The 17,332-nt window shown below is 43.0% G+C and overlaps 1 protein-coding gene across 1 annotated transcript in view; it reads left to right on the top strand.

The window, feature by feature from the left end:
* Positions 1 to 2,818: 2,818 nt before the first annotated feature.
* Nr3c1 (nuclear receptor subfamily 3 group C member 1) overlaps positions 2,819 to 17,332 on the top strand; it is a 130,630-nt gene continuing 116,116 nt past the window's right edge. The window contains exon 1 of the mRNA XM_042264116.2: positions 2,819 to 3,528. The gene's annotated coding sequence lies outside the window, so the exon portion shown is untranslated. The remainder of the gene's footprint in view (positions 3,529 to 17,332) is intronic.

The raw sequence follows: 17,332 nt of genomic DNA, 5'->3' as shown, positions 1-17,332 counted from the left end.
AATCCAATGGAGGTTCTGCTAAAACCAATTTGAGTTGAGGGTAGAGAAGAGTAACAACTGGGTTTGTTTGTTTGTTTGTTTGCTTGCTTGCTTGCTTGCTTGCTTGCTTGCTTGCTTGCTTGCTTGCTTGCTTGGAGGAAGGATCTTACTACATAGCCCTGGCTGGCCTCAAACTCAAAGAAATCCACCTGCCTCTTCCTCCTGAGTGCTAGGATTAGAAGTGTGTGCCACCATGTCTGGTCCCAAAGGCCAGATTTTGATGGATTCAAGAAGGAATATAAGTAGAACAATCAGAAACTATAAATGCATGTGACTCTTATCATAAGTTTGATTCTAAAATGAGTCTGGTCATCTTCATTCTGTCTGGTATTTAAAATGAACCACCAATGTTCATTACAAATTTCTCTCCCTCCACCTAGTCCAGGCCAATTGTATTTACAACCAACATGTCAATCTGAGTGTTCTGCAACTGGGACTTGCAGAGTCTGTTCTGCTCTCTTGACAGGAGTGTGGGCAACCCAGACTGAGTTTAAGGCTGTAGTTACAATTCTTTTTTTTTTTTTTTTTGCAATAGTTTTCAGAACTTCACATGGTGCCTAACAGCCAGCTCACATGCAAGTTTCCTTGTTACTGTTTGTTTGTTTTTGTTTTTTCAAGACAGGGTTTCTCTGTGTAATTTTGGTGCCTGTCCTAGATCTCGTTCTGTAGACCAGGCTGGCCTTGAACTCACAGAGATCCGCCTGGCTCTGCCTCCCAAGTGCTGGGATTAAAGGTGTATGTCACCACTACCCAGCTTCGTTGTTACTTTTAAACCTCTGGGGAAGCGTCTATGAGGAGGAGTGATGGGTGGACCGACAGATGAATATGAGAAAGAGATAAAGATGGGCAAAGTCCAGGGGTGGAGGAAGGAGCAAGCAGATGAGAGGAAGAATGAGAAAGGGCATGAAATGGCCAAACAATAAATAACCATGCTGTGTTAGGCAGTGAACATAAAGGCCAGGACGCAGTCCCTGGGCACAGTGGAAGAACATGATGAATCTGAGGAGATTAATCAAGGCTCCCAGAACTGTCAAGAGAAGGGATTCACCAAGACTGGGGCTGTGGTGTCCATCCCCTGATGACGACTAACAGAAGCTTAGGTCATAGTCCACATTAATTCTTTCTGAGGAAGAGATTTTCAAACAAGAAAACACATAACATAAAAGACTACGAAGAAAACTCAAGTTCAGCAGACACAAATTCAGGGAAGAAAAAGGGAGTTTGGAGCATGAAGAGGGAGGATGACTGTCTGAATGGATTGCTCTGCAGAGCGAGGAGACGTAAATCCAGAATGATAACTTCAGACATTTATCACCTTAAGACCAGCTGTGCCTATGTAAATTCTATTCCATCTCCTTCTGTGGCAGCTCTTAAGAGCACAGTAGAAAAGAGAGAAGAAAATAATTGAAAAGGACCTAAATTGAAGAGGAAATACTGGTAAGAAAACAAAGCCTGAGAAAGAATTAATATACACCTTCCATATACTGTCCTAATTCAAAGAAAATTGAAGTCAAATGGATTGTCGGTAGTTCCTGAACAGAAGCTGTCAGTTGGTCTCTCATTTTCCTGCCCACCAAGCATAGAAAAAAAAAAAATGACCGATGCTAAAACTCTGTAGTTTCCAGAAACTAACCCAGAACTTTTGTGGATGTTAACATTAAAGTCTAAAGAAACTCAGTCCAGCGGAGTCACATGATATGGACAAGGACTTTGCCAATATGCTATCTGCAAACATCATGTCAAGTCTCTTAAAATCAGGCTCTTCTTCTGTTCTTACTAAATTGTAAATGGTCTCCATTTCTTCAGCAACAATTGCCACTTGATTCTGATAACGTTTACTTCATAGTACAGATGCACATATACCGGAAAATGATCCTTGTCATCAGGGAAACAATTCAACATAGAAGTTATTCTGTGTCCCCCAGCTACTGCAGCAACAAGTTTCTGTCCAGTTCCCATGGATATTTTATGTAAATCATCGACGTCCTTAACAATGCTGCCATTTAATCAGCCTGGAGAATGAGCTGGAAACCAGTTCTACTGAATTTAGAATTCAGTGTAACTGGAGAGACTGGGTGAGACCCTTCTGATGGGCTGTGATGTCAAGAGCACTGGCTCAGCTCTAAGCCCACAAGCCAATGCACATCCACTGTCCTGGGATGGCTGGCACTTCTGAAGGTCACCGTCACTTTCCACTTTGACCATGTAATGCGTCTCTCACTGCTCAACTGTTACAGATGTGCTTAAAATGACATACCTGTTTACAACCTAAATGGTGACCAGGACCCTACACAAACTTCGGCCTTATGTTCAGAAGCAACAAAAGGCCTGGTAATATTTCGCTCATTTTCAGATTAACAAATTAAATTGTGCACCCTTGCATAGATTCTCTTCAGGCAAATGAGGAAGTATCAGTTTAAAGTAATGTGTAAAATCAAAATGAAAATTTAACTAGCACCTGTTTGATGACAGAGAATTATAATCAATAATAAAACTGAATGCCATTTTCATTTCCTTCCACCAAGTGGGTAGAGCTGTGAGGTTTGCTCTAACTCCTCTCTCGGGTCCCCACCACCACCTCCTTTCTGGTTCCTTCTTGTTCATTTTAGGGCCTGCACAGACCCATGGGTAGACACTGATCACTTTCACTTCTGCTGAGGAAATTACAACATGCTTCTCTAAATGGTAGAGCGAAAGAGAAAACAGATGTTCTGATACCAAATGGTTGAACCTTGGAGGGCTTGCAGTATTCTCAGGACCCATAGGACCAGAAAATGCCCATGGGTCTGAGAGGAGCGCTGGGGTGTGAGTGAGGGTGGAAGAGAAGATTAGTCAAGAAGGGACTAAGACGAGAAAAAAAAAGGTGGGTGGACATCTGTGCATTATCGACTCTTCAGATCCCTCTTGAGCATGGTGCAGCTGGAGGCTGTAGCCCTGTAGTGATGGTTTCTATTCGGGTCTAACTTGGGGAATATCTGCTGAATCAGTATCTGAGCAGAACCAGGAAAATCACCCCAAAGAGGAGGGAGAGTCACTGCATTTAGTCAGGGTCTCTGGAAAAAAAAGTTAGACCCGAGAGACAGAATCCTCTGATCTGAAATGTTCTCTTGTGTGAAATTCTCTGCTGTGCCCTCAAAGGAAAGAAAGCACCAGTGGGAGCTTGCTCATCAAACGTGGGGCGAGTTTAGCTTCTTCTAGAAAAAGCAGCCTGCGTCACATCGAAGCCAGATTTGGTTCTTTGCTCTGAGAGCGGTTAGCCCAGTGGAGGAGCTGGCTTCCGTGACAACTGGTGCAGGACCAGGTGCAGTGTGGGTCCCGCAGATATGAACTCTGATAAACAGTGCATGAGTGCCTACTCTGTGCAAGAATGGAGAGGAGAGCAGCCCGGCTCCCACCCTCCTGGGGTTCCCACTGCAGCCTGATCATCTGCAGTCTTCCTGGCAAGGAAGACGTCTCAGATCCTGCTTCCTTGAAGTGTCTGGGAGGAAGGTAAGTGGTACCTTGATTCTCATTCTACAACTGGACAATGCGAGTTCTAATGAAGTTAGATGAAGGTCACACAGAGGTCAGAGCATCTGAAAAAAATTATCACAAGATTTTTGATGAGCGCTGAACCGTTTAAACTGAGAAGCGAAGGCAACTTTTTTTTTTTTTGTGGGCTTATCTAAAAAGAAATGTGTTGCTCTGAGTATCTCAGTTTCATTTATTCAGCAAGTGTGTACTGGGTGCTACTGGAGTTGATGCAAACAGCAAATGAAATAAGAACTGACAGCACATCAATGTGTGTGTGTGTGTGTGTGTGTGTGTGTGTGTGTGTGTGTGTGTGTGTGTGTGTAAAACATGTTATGTGGACAGTGCTTTGAACAAAAACAAAACATGGCAAAGAACTAGAGAAGGATGGGGGTCACTTTTGTGGGGAGAAACTATTGAGCAGAGCTCTGAATAAAGGGGCAGGCTATATAGCCGTCTAGGCACCCCAAAGAACACCAAGGGTAAGGCTGTGAGGTGGGCAGGGGCCGAGAAAGTTTGAAGAATGGCGATTGTAGGCACTGAAGCAGACGTGAGACACTGGAACCAGCAAGGCAGCAGGGAGAGGCACAGCTCTGCTTTGGCACCCTGTGAAGTGGGGGGCCACTGATGGTTTTAGGTCCAGCACCACTTAGAGTCTCACAGGATCTCTCTGAATGGAGGCAAGGCTGTGTGTCCAGCTGAGTTTGCAAGCAGGAGAGTTGTCTAGCTTGGAGGAGAGGGTCATCTGAAGGAGAGAGGTGGTGCTGTTTTGTTGTGTTTCAACTTTTTTTTTTTTTTTTTTTTTTTTTGGTTTTTCGAGACAGGGTTTCTCTGTGTAGCTTTGCGCCTTTCCTGGAACTCACTTGGTAGCCCAGGCTGGCCTCGAACTCACAGAGATCCGCCTGGCTCTGCCTCCCGAGTGCTGGGATTAAAGGCGTGCGCCACCACCGCCCGGCTGTGTTTCAACTTTTTTATGAGTCTGTTTCAGTTATCCCTTTGTCACTTTATGGCATTGAAAAGTCATGAAAAAAATTATTAGTCGTGTGTGGTGAAATGCGATTTCAAAGTAGTTAGTAGACTGCCTTCTCCTGTCAGTTCAAACCACCGTCCTGATCCCGGAAATGGATCTTCCTACCTATGAGCTGTTTAACATAGGGCCGAAAAACAGCAAGCAATCAAATACTTTTCAAAGTTAACTGTATTTTATTGATCCTTCTTTCTAGAGCCTGTAGCAATTCATTCATCTCCTTTAGGCCCATTGTAAATAAGGTTTTCCCTTTCCATTATGCCAACTAATAAATGCCTTATTAAAAATGATACGACGAGATTCTCTGGAAAATGCTTGGGCTAGTTTTGGCAAATCCCCTTGATAGTTAAATTCTTTCTAAAAAAAAAAAATCAGCTTTCATAGTTAGATGAATATCATTGGCATCCTCAAGCATCCCCATCGAACAGCAGAGGTTCGATGGTGGAGAGAGTGAAGACAGATGGCCAGGGGAGTGAACGGGGGGGGGGGGGGGGGGGGAGGCAGACAGGCTTTCAGGTCAGATCATTTAGCTGATCTTTAAGTCCTTGGCTCAATATTTGTTAGCTCAGGATACTAGTCAGGGCCAAGGTCTTTCTCGGGCGTGGCTTCACTCAGCCTGCCCCAGGAAAGGAAGATGACATTTATGTTTGCTGCTGGTTCACCAGTTACTGTATGAGAAATGGGCACATGAGGATCTCCCCTCCTCCATGTGTCTGCTGTGTCAGCAGTGATGGTTTCCCCTCTGTCTCCCTCTGAAGGATGCGCTGAATGAAACTATAATCTTGGGGCCAAATGGCTCGAGGCGTATTAATAATGGCATGAGTCATTTGTGCCACCTTTGAGTTATATTATTAACAGATTCCAGGAAGTTCCCTGTCACCCTTCAGTGGCCTTTCACAATTAGCCTTTCTACTAAGCCATGGTGGACTGGAGGCCTCCTCCTCCTCCACCAGACACTGGATCCAGCTACTGCCAGTCATGTGTCATCTTCGGCGAGCTTCTGTTCCACACATCAGCCATTATAGCTCACATGGGAGAAAGGGAAGGCGAAATATGCATAAAAGATGCCATAGTCGAGAGATGGCAGATGGAGAGGCTCCCTAGAGCAGGAGCCTCCAAACTGTCTACCGTCAACACTAGCTGTGGTGTTTCTTGACTCTGAGGAAAATAAAGTCCTTTCAGGCCAAACCCTTGGAATTGTCATAGCTAGTGGCCACAGACGTCCAACTCCTTAAAGAAAAGCATTGACCTCATGGGGAAGCATACACTTTTAATAACCTCTGGCCAGAGTTGTTTAAATAATCTCTTCCAAAACACCTCACACTTCACCAGTTATGGGTGTCCCTGCATCACCTCAGCCTTTAATGAATTCTTTTCCCTTAAGTATTTCTGGAAATGCCCAGAGGTGCTAACATGTGGCTAGAAATAATTCTGTTGAGTGTCCTCACCAAAGCCAGAGTCCACGGGCCCAGGCTCACATGCTTCCCCTAAGACAGCATTCGGGACGAGGCATCTGTCCCGGTCTCGGAGGCCACCACACTCACTCACTGCTACCAGGAAGTCCTGCAGGACCCGAGCTGGTGAATTCAGAATGCCTGCTGAATGTCTAAGCCAGAGCCTCTCATCACCTCCCTGCTCAGCAGAGTGAGACAGAGCACATGGTACTGCCCTCAGGAGGAAAATGTACTCAATCTCAGGCGCTCTGGTGGCTCACAGCAGGTCTTCCTTAAATAGACCTACCCCAACTCGTAGACTATGGCTAGACTCCAGTGTTCAACTCTGCTCCACTTGTCTTTGCTGCTACCATTTCCACCTCCAGGACAGCTAATCTAACTATTACTCAAAGCTAAGTCTCCTCCCTGGAGGCCATTGAAAAGCTGTGTGAACCCTGAGCTGTCACTATTTCATATAACCCATCCTTCTTCCAAATCATACACACGGTACTCTTTCCCAAGGCTGCAGGGTCAACTCTTTCTCAAATGCTCCCGGGGTTAGCTGAGTCCAGACAAGCTCTAGTCTCAGCCTGCAGACTGCCATCCTGTCCTCTGCCGACATCAACCTCCCTTCCTGGAATCACACTGCCACTTTAGGTCTTCTCCATGGTGTGCTCCTTTCCACCGCTCCTCCACTTGGGAGCACCCCAGTTTTTCCTACAATGATTTGAAAGGTGTCCATCTTTCCCTGGAGGGTCCTAAGCCCTGTTGGGAAGCAGAACCAAATGACAGTACTGGGCAGGGATTTGGCCTTACTTTGCTCTCCAGAAACTCTTGAGCCAGTTCCTGCCTGGTCCTGGCACTCTGTTATTCTAAACCATATTCTAACCTTTTCCAGTCTTCTTTCTTGAAGGGATCAAACAGTACACCCTATAAAAACAAGAGATCAAATGTTCTCCTCCTCTCTCTGTGTGTGTCTTAGTTTCTTTTCCAATTTCTGTGACAAAATACCCTGAGAAAAGCCACTTGGAGGAGAAGGGGCTTGTTTGGGCTCACATTTCCAGGTAGTCCATCATAGTGAAATCAGTACAACCATAATCAAGAACAGAGAACAATGATGAATGTATACAGTGCTCAGTTCCCATTCTTCACTTAGTCAGGCCAAGATCCATGGAATGGTCTTATCCACAATTAAGATAGGTCTTCCCACAGCTATTGATATCATCAAGATAATCTCCCCCAGGCATGCCCAGCAACCCCTCTCCCAAGTGATCCAGTTCCTGTCAGCTTGACAATTAACACTAACCATCACACCTCTCCACATCTTTGTGAAAGCAAGCTGATGGATGAGTCAAGGCACACACACACAGCTGGCAGTGATGGCTAACTGGGAATTGCTAAGTAGTATTCCAAACCCAAGGCTAGTGGGATGACTCAGCAGGTAAAGGTGCTTGCTACCAAGCCTGATGACTTAACTGTCCTTTGGTTAATAGTTAGATTGTCTCCAATGTCTCTTATTATTATATTTCCCTTTCTTCCCTTAAAACATATTCTTAGGAGAGTTTCTTTCTTAGAGATTGTATGTATGTGATTGACAGATATGATAGATGTGCAGTCTATCCCTGATAGTGTGTTCTGATTTAACATTCAATAGGTTCCAGAATCATGGATGTTCCGTTGCAAAGAAGTTGCATACAGTTCCATTTCACCTCTTGTTTGCAACAGGAAAAGTGGAAGGAGACACACTTCCAATTAATTGATATTCTGTTGTCAGAGCTACTGTTTAAGTCTAGCTCAGTCACTCATTATTTATTATTGCACACCTTGGGCAAATCACATCACTTCTCTTTTCCTTAGTTTTCTCATCTATAACATAGATGGCATGTGCTTCCCTCCTCCGAGAATATTAGATAGGACAGTGCTGTATGTGAGTAGCATGTGTCAGCTACAATTATCACCATTACTTATGATTAAGAAGTGGATTGGGGTACAACATCAAGTGGTTAAGAGTTATCAGCTTTCTATTGCATGTTCTTTAAGCACTGTGGTAGGGGAATGTCTGCAGCATGGAGGTGTAAGAGCAATCAAAAATACAAAAGTCACCTTAATCAAAGCAGTGGAGTCAGTGTTTTTGCAAAGTGTGTCCAGAAGTCATAAGCCCTGCAGGAGTGTGTTCCGAGGATCTTTGATAGGCATGGGAGTATGATAGTCAGTATGATAGTCACTGAGGGCTTCAGTGCCCCTGCCCCCATACACATAACTTTTATTTTACAGCAAAAATTCTTAGCTGATGACCAAAGCCATTCCTTCTTCTTGGACCCTCAACCAGACCTCATTTCCCAGGTTTCATTAAATGTTACCATGTGCTCACACTGTGGGCCATATGGTTTCTGTCTGTATGGCCTAGCTCTGCCATTCAGCTCTGTGAAAGCAGCCACCTGAAATACATAAACATAGGGGTGCCCTATGTCCTAATAAAACGCTAAAAAATCTTGGCTGTAGTTTGCCAACTTCTGGGTGCGAGCATAGTAAGCCAAGGGAGGGTTGAATAGGAAGCTGAAAGACAGACAGGAGACAGTCAGGGGGCACCCTGGGATCCCAGGACCACTTCAGTTTCACCCAAGGAAGAAGTCTGTGAAGGGTTTTAGAAAGGGGTGTAATACAGATCTGGAGATTAGGCCCGCAGCTTTCACCATGTGACCATAGGGGCCCTTGTGGCCCTTCCTTTGTAGCATCTCCTCCTAAAGTTCATGAGATGGCATCTTTAGGGCAGGAGTAGCCTGCAGGGGCTTCATAAGGTGACATCTGTGACTTTGATAACATTGCCATGGCTGTGGTTTTCATCCACAGCTTAGAAGTACCAGGAATCCCAATCTGTCAACGCACTGTCCTTGTTCTCTGCCAGACTTATACTCCAAGTTCAAGTGACTGACACCCTAGTAAGCCCAACTTACTAATTTTCTCTTTATTTTATAATTAGTGTATGGAGCTTCATTATGACATTTTATATGTAGATAGATAGAGATGTATATCATTGTACTTTGCTCAGGTAATTTTCAATGGTGAACAGAATGCCAAATGTACGTAGTCCATTTTTTCATCTCTAACATAAATAGCATCCATACAGAAACAGTAACAGCAACCATGGTGGTTAATCTTCATTATTATTATTATTTGTTCTACTAAGCACAGTATAAATCCATCTATGTGATTAGTTTGTTTAAGCCTTAAAATAAGTCTATTAAGTAGAACGTATAGCCAAATCCCCTTCATATTAGAGAGCAAAAGATTATGTAACTTCGGAACACAAAGCTAGTAAGTGATAGAGATAAGAGCTGGACCCATACGGTGTAAATCAGTCTGGCATTTAACCAGTCTAGCACAGCATCTCACAAGAGGAAATTCAATCAGTGGAGGGTGTGCAGAGAAATCAGGTAAATCCCTTTCTAATGTCTTGAGGACATAACCCAATACATCCATCTCTGCTAGGAATGGCATGCCAGCAGATCATCAGCTCATAGTGTCCTTTGGTTACAATGCTATCCACCTCCATATTGACCATAGCCTTCTCACTAGCAGAGGCAATCCCAGATAGCTGGGTACATAGCTCAGTGGTAGAGGACTTGCCCAGTTTGCACAAGGCTGTGCATTCAAACGTAGCACTGCATGGGAACAAAAAGAGGAAATCCCAAATTCTATAATCTCCCATTAGGTGCTGGAAGGTAACTGGAATCACACTGTATGTGGTCATTTTTATTTGGCTTCATCCACTTAGAACAGTGGTTCTCAGCCTCCCTAATACTATGATGGTTTAATACAGTTCCTCATGTTGTGGTGACCCCCAGCCATATAATTTTTGTGGCTACTTCATAACTGTAATTTTGCTACTGTTATGAATCATAATGTAAGTATCTGATATACAGAATATCTGATATGTGACCCCTGTAAAGAGGTCATCTGACCCTCAAAGGGGTAGCAACCCACAAATTGAGAACCACTGACTTAGAACAATGTGTTACAGATTTGTCCCTGCATGCTCTGGTCAGCACATCATTCATATCTATTGATCTAGAGTATCTGCTGTATGAACCACATTTGTTTTCTCATTCATCACTTGACAGACATTTAAGTTATAACCATTTGACTAATAGGAATAATGTCATTGTGAATACTCAACTATAATATGTTTTGTAGAGATGTATAACTTCACTCAAAAAAAACCTCATTTTTTGTATTTTTCTATTTTTTAAAAGAGTACTGTATGTGCATCATTTCTACTCCTCCCTCTCTCTCTATCAACTCTTTCTCACATCCTCTCACTCTCAAATTCATGACTTCTTTAATTATTATTACATACATACATATACATACATACATACATAATTACTTACATGCATACTGTGCTGGCTAGTCTTATATCAGCTTGACACGGCTAGAGTTACCTGAAAGAAGAGAACCTCAATTGAGAAAATGCCTCCAAAATATGCAGCTATAAGGCATTTTCTTAGTTAGTGATTGATGGAGGAGGACCCAGCCAATAGTGGGTGGTGCCACTCCTGGGCTGGTGGTCCTAGGTTCTGTAAGAAATCAGGTTGAGAGAGACATAGGGAGCAAGCTAGTAAGCAGCACTCCTCCATGGCTTCTGCATCAGCTCCTGCCTCCAGGATCCGCTCTACTTGAGTTTCTGTCCTGACTTCCTTCAGTGATGAACAGTAATGTGGAAGTGTACGTCAAGGAAACCCTTTCCTCCCTAACTTGCTTTTTTGGTCATGGTGCTCTGTCACAGCAACAGAAACCCTAAGATACATACATACAGCTTGTTGTTGAGTTCATCTAGTGTTTCTTGTATGGTTGTGTGTTTAGGGCTGACCACTTGGGATAGATAACCTATGAAGAGCCTTGTCTCTGGAGAAGACTGATTCTCCCTCTCTCAGCAGCCAGATTGCCTGTAGCTCTTCATCTGGACATGTTGGGGGCATGTGAGAGCTCCCCACCCCCATGTTGGCATGTCAACTGGTATTTGTCATTGTGCAGATCTTATTTGAGCAACCATATTGTTTAGATTTCGAGGATGTAGCTTCCCTGTCATGTACGAAAGATGCTTTATCACAGCAGATGTCTTGGTCCCCCAGGCTCTTAGAATCTTTCAATCTCCCTCCTCCATGATGTTCCCTGAACCTTCAGTGGAGGGGTTATGAGATTGGCACCCCATAATCAGTTGTTCTCTGTATGTTGACCAGTTTTAGATTTCTATAATACTCTCCATCTGCTGCAAAAACTAGATTTTTTTTGATTAAGGGTGAGCACCTATTTATTTGTGGATATAAGAATACATATTTAGAATGCATCTAGAAATTCCAATGGCTAGGAAAGTGGCAGTACTAGATCATCCTCTTGGGTCCATGACCTCACCAGCCATGGATAGTTGGATAGGTTTATAGTACCAGACATAAACTCCTTCCAGTTGAGCATTGAGTTCAATTAAACAGCTGTTGGTTGTAACTGAAATTTTCCTGGTCTTGCCTGGCACCAAGGTCCCACAGCCATTTATAAAATGCTTGTGTCCCACCTAGTTCTGCAACCACTCAGACCCAAGTAAACACATAGAGGCTTATATCAATTACAAATTGCATGGCCATGGCCTATGGCTCAAGCTTCTTGCTAGCTAGCTTTTATATCTTAAATTAAGCCATTTCTATTAATCTATAAGTTGCCGCATGGCCGTGGCTTACTGGTCTGCTGGCATGTTGTTCCTTCGGTGACAGCTGATGTCTACTTTGCCTCTCCTTTCTCTTCCTGTCTATCTGTTTGGATTTTCTACCTGCCTGTAAGCTGCCTTGCCATAGGCCAAAAAGCTTTATTTATCAACCAATCAGAGCAACATATTTTCACAGCATAGAGAAAGGCATTCCCCCATCAGTTGGTTACTCCAATATATAAGTGCCACTATTGTACCCTTGGAGATATCTGGCCATTGTTGTGGTTTATTGGCTTTACATATAAGTAGTACTATTAATTGCTCTTCTCTTGGCAGTTTGCAAACATAGCACCTTCTTATAGTATGAGAGATAGCCCTCAGGGAAGAGGCTTCCAGGTCAGATCCAGTTCAATTCCTCCATGTCCTGTCTATGAAATGTATGTGTCTTCAGTAATAGTTTTACCTTCAAGTTCTGGGAAGCAACAAAGGGCAGTGACCCATATTGTTTGAGGGAATCTCTTAGACTCCCCAGGGAACTTGTTAAAATCATACAGTAACTCTAGGTTTAACTTTTTGAGGGACCTAGTAACCCATTTTCCATAAGGCTGAACCATTGTGGAACTCTATTATCACTGTGGGAGAACTCCATTTTCTCCACATCTTCACCAAAACATTATGTTCCTCTTCTAAAAACATTCCTAGCCTAATGCATATAGAGTAATATCTCCTGTGTCAATTCACAGCTAATAAGGTTGAGTATCTTTTAATATCATTTATATGTTTATTAGTCACTTGTATGTCTTCTTTAGACAACTCTGTGCAAGTCATTTGCACCTTTAAAATATATGTTGTCCTTTTACTGTCAAGTAACAACAGTTCTTTATATATAACAGATCTAGACTCTATCAGATACACATTTGCAATTGTTGCCTCCTTCTGTGGGTCAACGTTTTATTTTCTTCATGATTTCTATTGAGGTAGAAGAGATTTTTAATTTTGACAAAATTCAGTTTGACTATTGACTTTGTTTGAGTCAGTTTTAGGTATCACATCTAACCCTTATATGATCCAAGGTCACAGAGACTTACCTGTATGCTTTCTCCTAAGAATTTTATACTTTCACCTGTTCACTTAAGTCTGCAATCCACTGAGTTTATTTCTGAATATTCTACTTTGCATATGTCTGTCCAGTTCTTTTAGAACCATTTGTTGAGAAAGGTCAGAGGTCTTAGCATTTATGTCAAAAATCAGTTGAGCCAAGACATATGCTTCTGGACCCTTAGTTCTGTCCCATCATCTAAATGTCTGTTCTTAAGCCACACTGTTTTGATCCATGTAGCTTTGTAGTAAGTTTTAAAGTTGATAAGTGTGAGTTCTCCAATTTTATTCTTCAAGAATGATCTTATTGTTTTGATTTAATAGCATCTTAAGGTATCAAGCTAAAAATGAAGCTGCAACTTAACAAACGAAGACAATGTCAGTAAGGCACAGAGACCTCTGCTAGGTGTGTAGTAATTTATTTTGTGGGATGGGTTGGTTTCTTCTCCCTTCCAGCTCTGAAGTCCAAAATAGCTTCTCTTTCAGAGTTGTTTTACAAATGAGGATGGGACAATTAGACAGTTAAACGATTTGGTCACAACTAGTGAAGAGCTTCTGTGGCCTGGCATGTTCTTACGTAGTAAGTCGCAGTGCCTCAGATAAGGAGTCCTGGACTCTGCCCTTAGGTGGGAGGTTTGAGGTGGGGCATGGAGAGCTGCACTTGAAACAAACTCCTCAGGTGATTTGAATGGAAATCAGTGTTTAAGGGATGGCCATGCAAAGTAGCACAAAAAGTTCAAAGCAAAGCAGGGAGGGATGCCCTTGGAGTGACGGTGACAGTTGGGGGAAAATGCTAGGGACCTGAGGAGACCAGTGCACTGGGGAAGGAAGGGGAAGGGAGACTCGGGCACTGGCAGCTAACAAAGAGGCAGGACTGACCATCAGTGACGATTTCAGCTCCCCACCTTGACCTTTCTAGCCTTGCCCCTGACCATGTCACCTGCCCTGTGGGAACATGCATTCCTTCCTAGTACATACCACACCTACAGTTTAGGAGAGTATGGGAGTCCAGTGGGCAAGCAAGTTATCCCTCAAAGGAAACAAGAATGACTACATTGAGTGACAGCTGACACTGTTCTAAGTCAGGGCTGCTTACATTTTTCCCATTTTCACACAACCCCAGGTATATAAAATATGTATACAGATCAAACATTTGTAGACATGAAATCATAAAGAAATTTTCAATTTTCTGTATACATATAATTTTGTAATTTATTTTTTAAAAAAGCAGATTGGCATGTTAATGAGATGAATGTGCTTATTTTTACATAAATAATTCAATCTTAGCTGAATACTTGATGCTATCAACTGAAGAGCATCTTCAATTTTCAGAGCTGATCAATATTTGGATTTTTATAATCATTGGTGCTGGGAGCACTGGTTTGCATAAATATATAACACAAAGTATGTTTAACACCACTTCAGAAATTGTTGGAAATTCTGTCCTAATTCCAAACTGAAACTTATTGGATACTTTCTGTGAAATTCAAGCAAATAATTCAAATAGCAAGTTTAAAAACCAAATACACAGAATACAACCCTAAATTATGTTGATTGGATCTTTATATGCTGAGATATTGTGGTAGGAAAATATTAAAAGTCTTTGCTTTCTCTAATTAGATGATTATGTTTCTATAAGAAGTGAAAACTTGGAAATAAAACAATCTTATGTATAATGTACTATAGTCTCAAATCTTTAGTCAGGATGTTTTAGGGAGTGTTGTTGACCTTCTGTGTGGTATGTTCAGAAGCAAGGCTGCAGTGAAGTCATATGATGCAATGTGGGCCAGTGCTGGGAGAAACACCTCAGAGTCATTACAAACTTGATTTTTGAATTTTCGGTCTTGGAGCGTTTGGAAATCTTTGACTATTGCTGAATTTTCATGACCTCACACATCCAGTTATGGGACTGGGGGGGGGGCTGGGACACAGACAAGAAGCTGGGGTGTAAACGCTCTACACTGAGGAACAGACTGGATCCTGACTATACCTCTGAGTCAGGCAGTCTGTCCTCCCCATCTTACCAATAAAGGGACCTGAGGCACTCAAACACTGAAAAACTTGTGAAGGTCGCATAGCAACAAGTAACAGCACCAGACTCCAACCCAGGCAGTCTCACCCCAGAGCCAGCTGCTTAACCACTACGTTGTTTCTAGAAGAAAGAAAACAGAGACCGAGGGGTGAGACTTATTAATACTGCAACTTAGAAACGCTACTTGAAGCTGAGCCTCATAAAAAAAAAAAAAGAGACAAACTCACGGACACCTGTGAGCTATCTTGGTACTGACCCAGCTCGGACAGAAGTGTTAGTAAAAATTTGGGGAGCTCAAAGTCAACTGGCTCCTTCCTCCCCAAAGCTGGCCATTTGCATCTCTGTGGTGATGAAGCCTAGCCAAGGCCGTCAAAGCTTCTCTACTTCCTGAGGGAAAAAAATGAGCGGAAACTAGGGGCAAGTGAATGCCTTTGGAGGTGACTATCACTAAAATCACCATACAGCGGGGAGAACAGCTCATTTGCAGAGCACCGACTTAGCATGTGCAAGGCCCTGAGTTCAATTCCAGCATAATACATACATTTTTATCCTGTTATCCATCTATGAAAAAGGATGATTTTCCCCCCCCTGGGGTGGAAAGACGGCTCAGTGGATAAGAGTGCCATCCTGTGTGAGCATGAGGACCTGAGTTTGAATCCTAGCATCCATGTGAAAAGCCAGGCATGGGCACATGCACCTTTAACCCCAGCACTGTAGGCAGCACAGACAAGAGCACCACTGAGGTGGCTAAACCGTCCTAGCTCCAGGTTCAAGGAGGTATCCAGTCTCAAAGGTATAAAGTAGATAGACAGTGATAGAGTAGGAAACTGCATGCATATGTCCAGGTCCCCCCACCACCACCTCCACACAAATTCCAATATTTTGACAAGACCATTTGAATGGTTGCACCAAAAACTCTAGAAAACTTTCTTATCCAAAGGAGGTGGTAAACTATGTAAAAACGTGTAACATGCCCAAAGGAAATGCTTTTGTAGGTAAATGATGAAGCATTCTTGATGATTCTTGTTTCTTGATGATTGATGAAAAGTAGTGGTGAACAGGTTACATCTAGGGCAGGACTTGACCTCAGCACTGGCTGTGACTTGGATAATTGTCTGCTGTAGTGGATCACCCTGTGCATCATGGGACACTTAACAGCATTCCTACAGTATGAGTCACTTTTCTATCTCTGTGATGAAACTCCACGACACACTGAAAGCCAACTGGGAAAGGGTTCACATTCAAGCCACATTCCATAACTGAGGAAATCAGGACAAGAGTTCAAGGCAGGAACTTGGAGGCAGGGACTGAAGCAGAAGCCATGGAGGAGTGCTGCTTACTGGCTTGCTCCTCCTCTTTCCCTGTGCCTTCTCATATAACCTGAGGCCTCCTTTTCAGGATTGACACCACATCAATGACTAGCTAAGAAGATGACCCACAACCTTGTCTACATGCCAATCTTATTAAGGAGGGTATTTTCTCAAATGTGGTTCCCTCCTCTTCTTAGATTAACTCTAGCTGTGTCACATTGGCACACACACACACACACACACATACACACACACACACACACACACACACACACACACAGACAAGTGGCAAGTACTTTACCTGCTGAGTCAAGTTGCTGGCCTTTTTTTTTCCCTTTCTTTCCTTCTTTCTTTCCTTCTTTCTTTCTTTTTTTAACTCATAGTGCTTCAAGTACTTGAGTGTTGTTAAAAATATTTTTAGGGGCTGGAGAAATAGTCTAGCTGTTAAGAGTTCTTGCTGCTCTTGTGGAGGACCCAGGTTCAGTTACCAGAACCCACATGCCAGCTCACAACTGCCAGTAACATCAGTTCCAGAGGATCTGATACCATCTTTTCTGCAGATATTTGCACAAATACAATGTACAGAGATACAAGCAAGTATACACACACACACACACACACACACACACACACACACACACACATACCCTTTAAAAAAATAACAAAATGTAGCCAGGCGGTAGTGGCCCAGGCTTTTAATCCCAGCACTCAGGAGGCAAAGGCAAGTGAATCTCTTAGTTTGAGGCCAACCTGGTCTACCTAGAGAGAGTTCTAGGATAGCCAGGGCTACACAGAGAAACCCGGTCTCAAAAATGATGATGATGATGATGATGATAGCAACAACAACAAAATGGGATATCAGTTTATAAATATGTCCTTGTCCCTGGAAGAAAGGAAGAAAACAACAGGTTTGGTGAAAGCAAACTAGTATTACTACTACCACTACTTTAACAATTTAATGCCTAGTGTTCTGCTAACATCAGCATGCGTGATCTCAATGACTGCTCACAACAGCTCGAAAGGGAATCCAGACCTCTGCCTGTTATAACTGATGAGGAAGCTGAGGTAACCAGAAAGTCATACCCTGAGGAACGTGCAGAGCCTGGTTTTTTTCTAGTTTTACCCCAACCCAAGCCAGTGTGATTGGTACTGTGCTGCTCCTCAACGTGAGCTTTCCTACCTTTA

This window comes from Peromyscus maniculatus, chromosome 19 (genome assembly GCF_049852395.1).
Source record: "Peromyscus maniculatus bairdii isolate BWxNUB_F1_BW_parent chromosome 19, HU_Pman_BW_mat_3.1, whole genome shotgun sequence".
Taxonomy (NCBI): domain Eukaryota; kingdom Metazoa; phylum Chordata; class Mammalia; order Rodentia; family Cricetidae; genus Peromyscus; species Peromyscus maniculatus.
The sequence above is the reverse complement of the archived record's forward strand: the minus strand, read 5'-3'. Positions and strand labels throughout refer to the sequence as shown.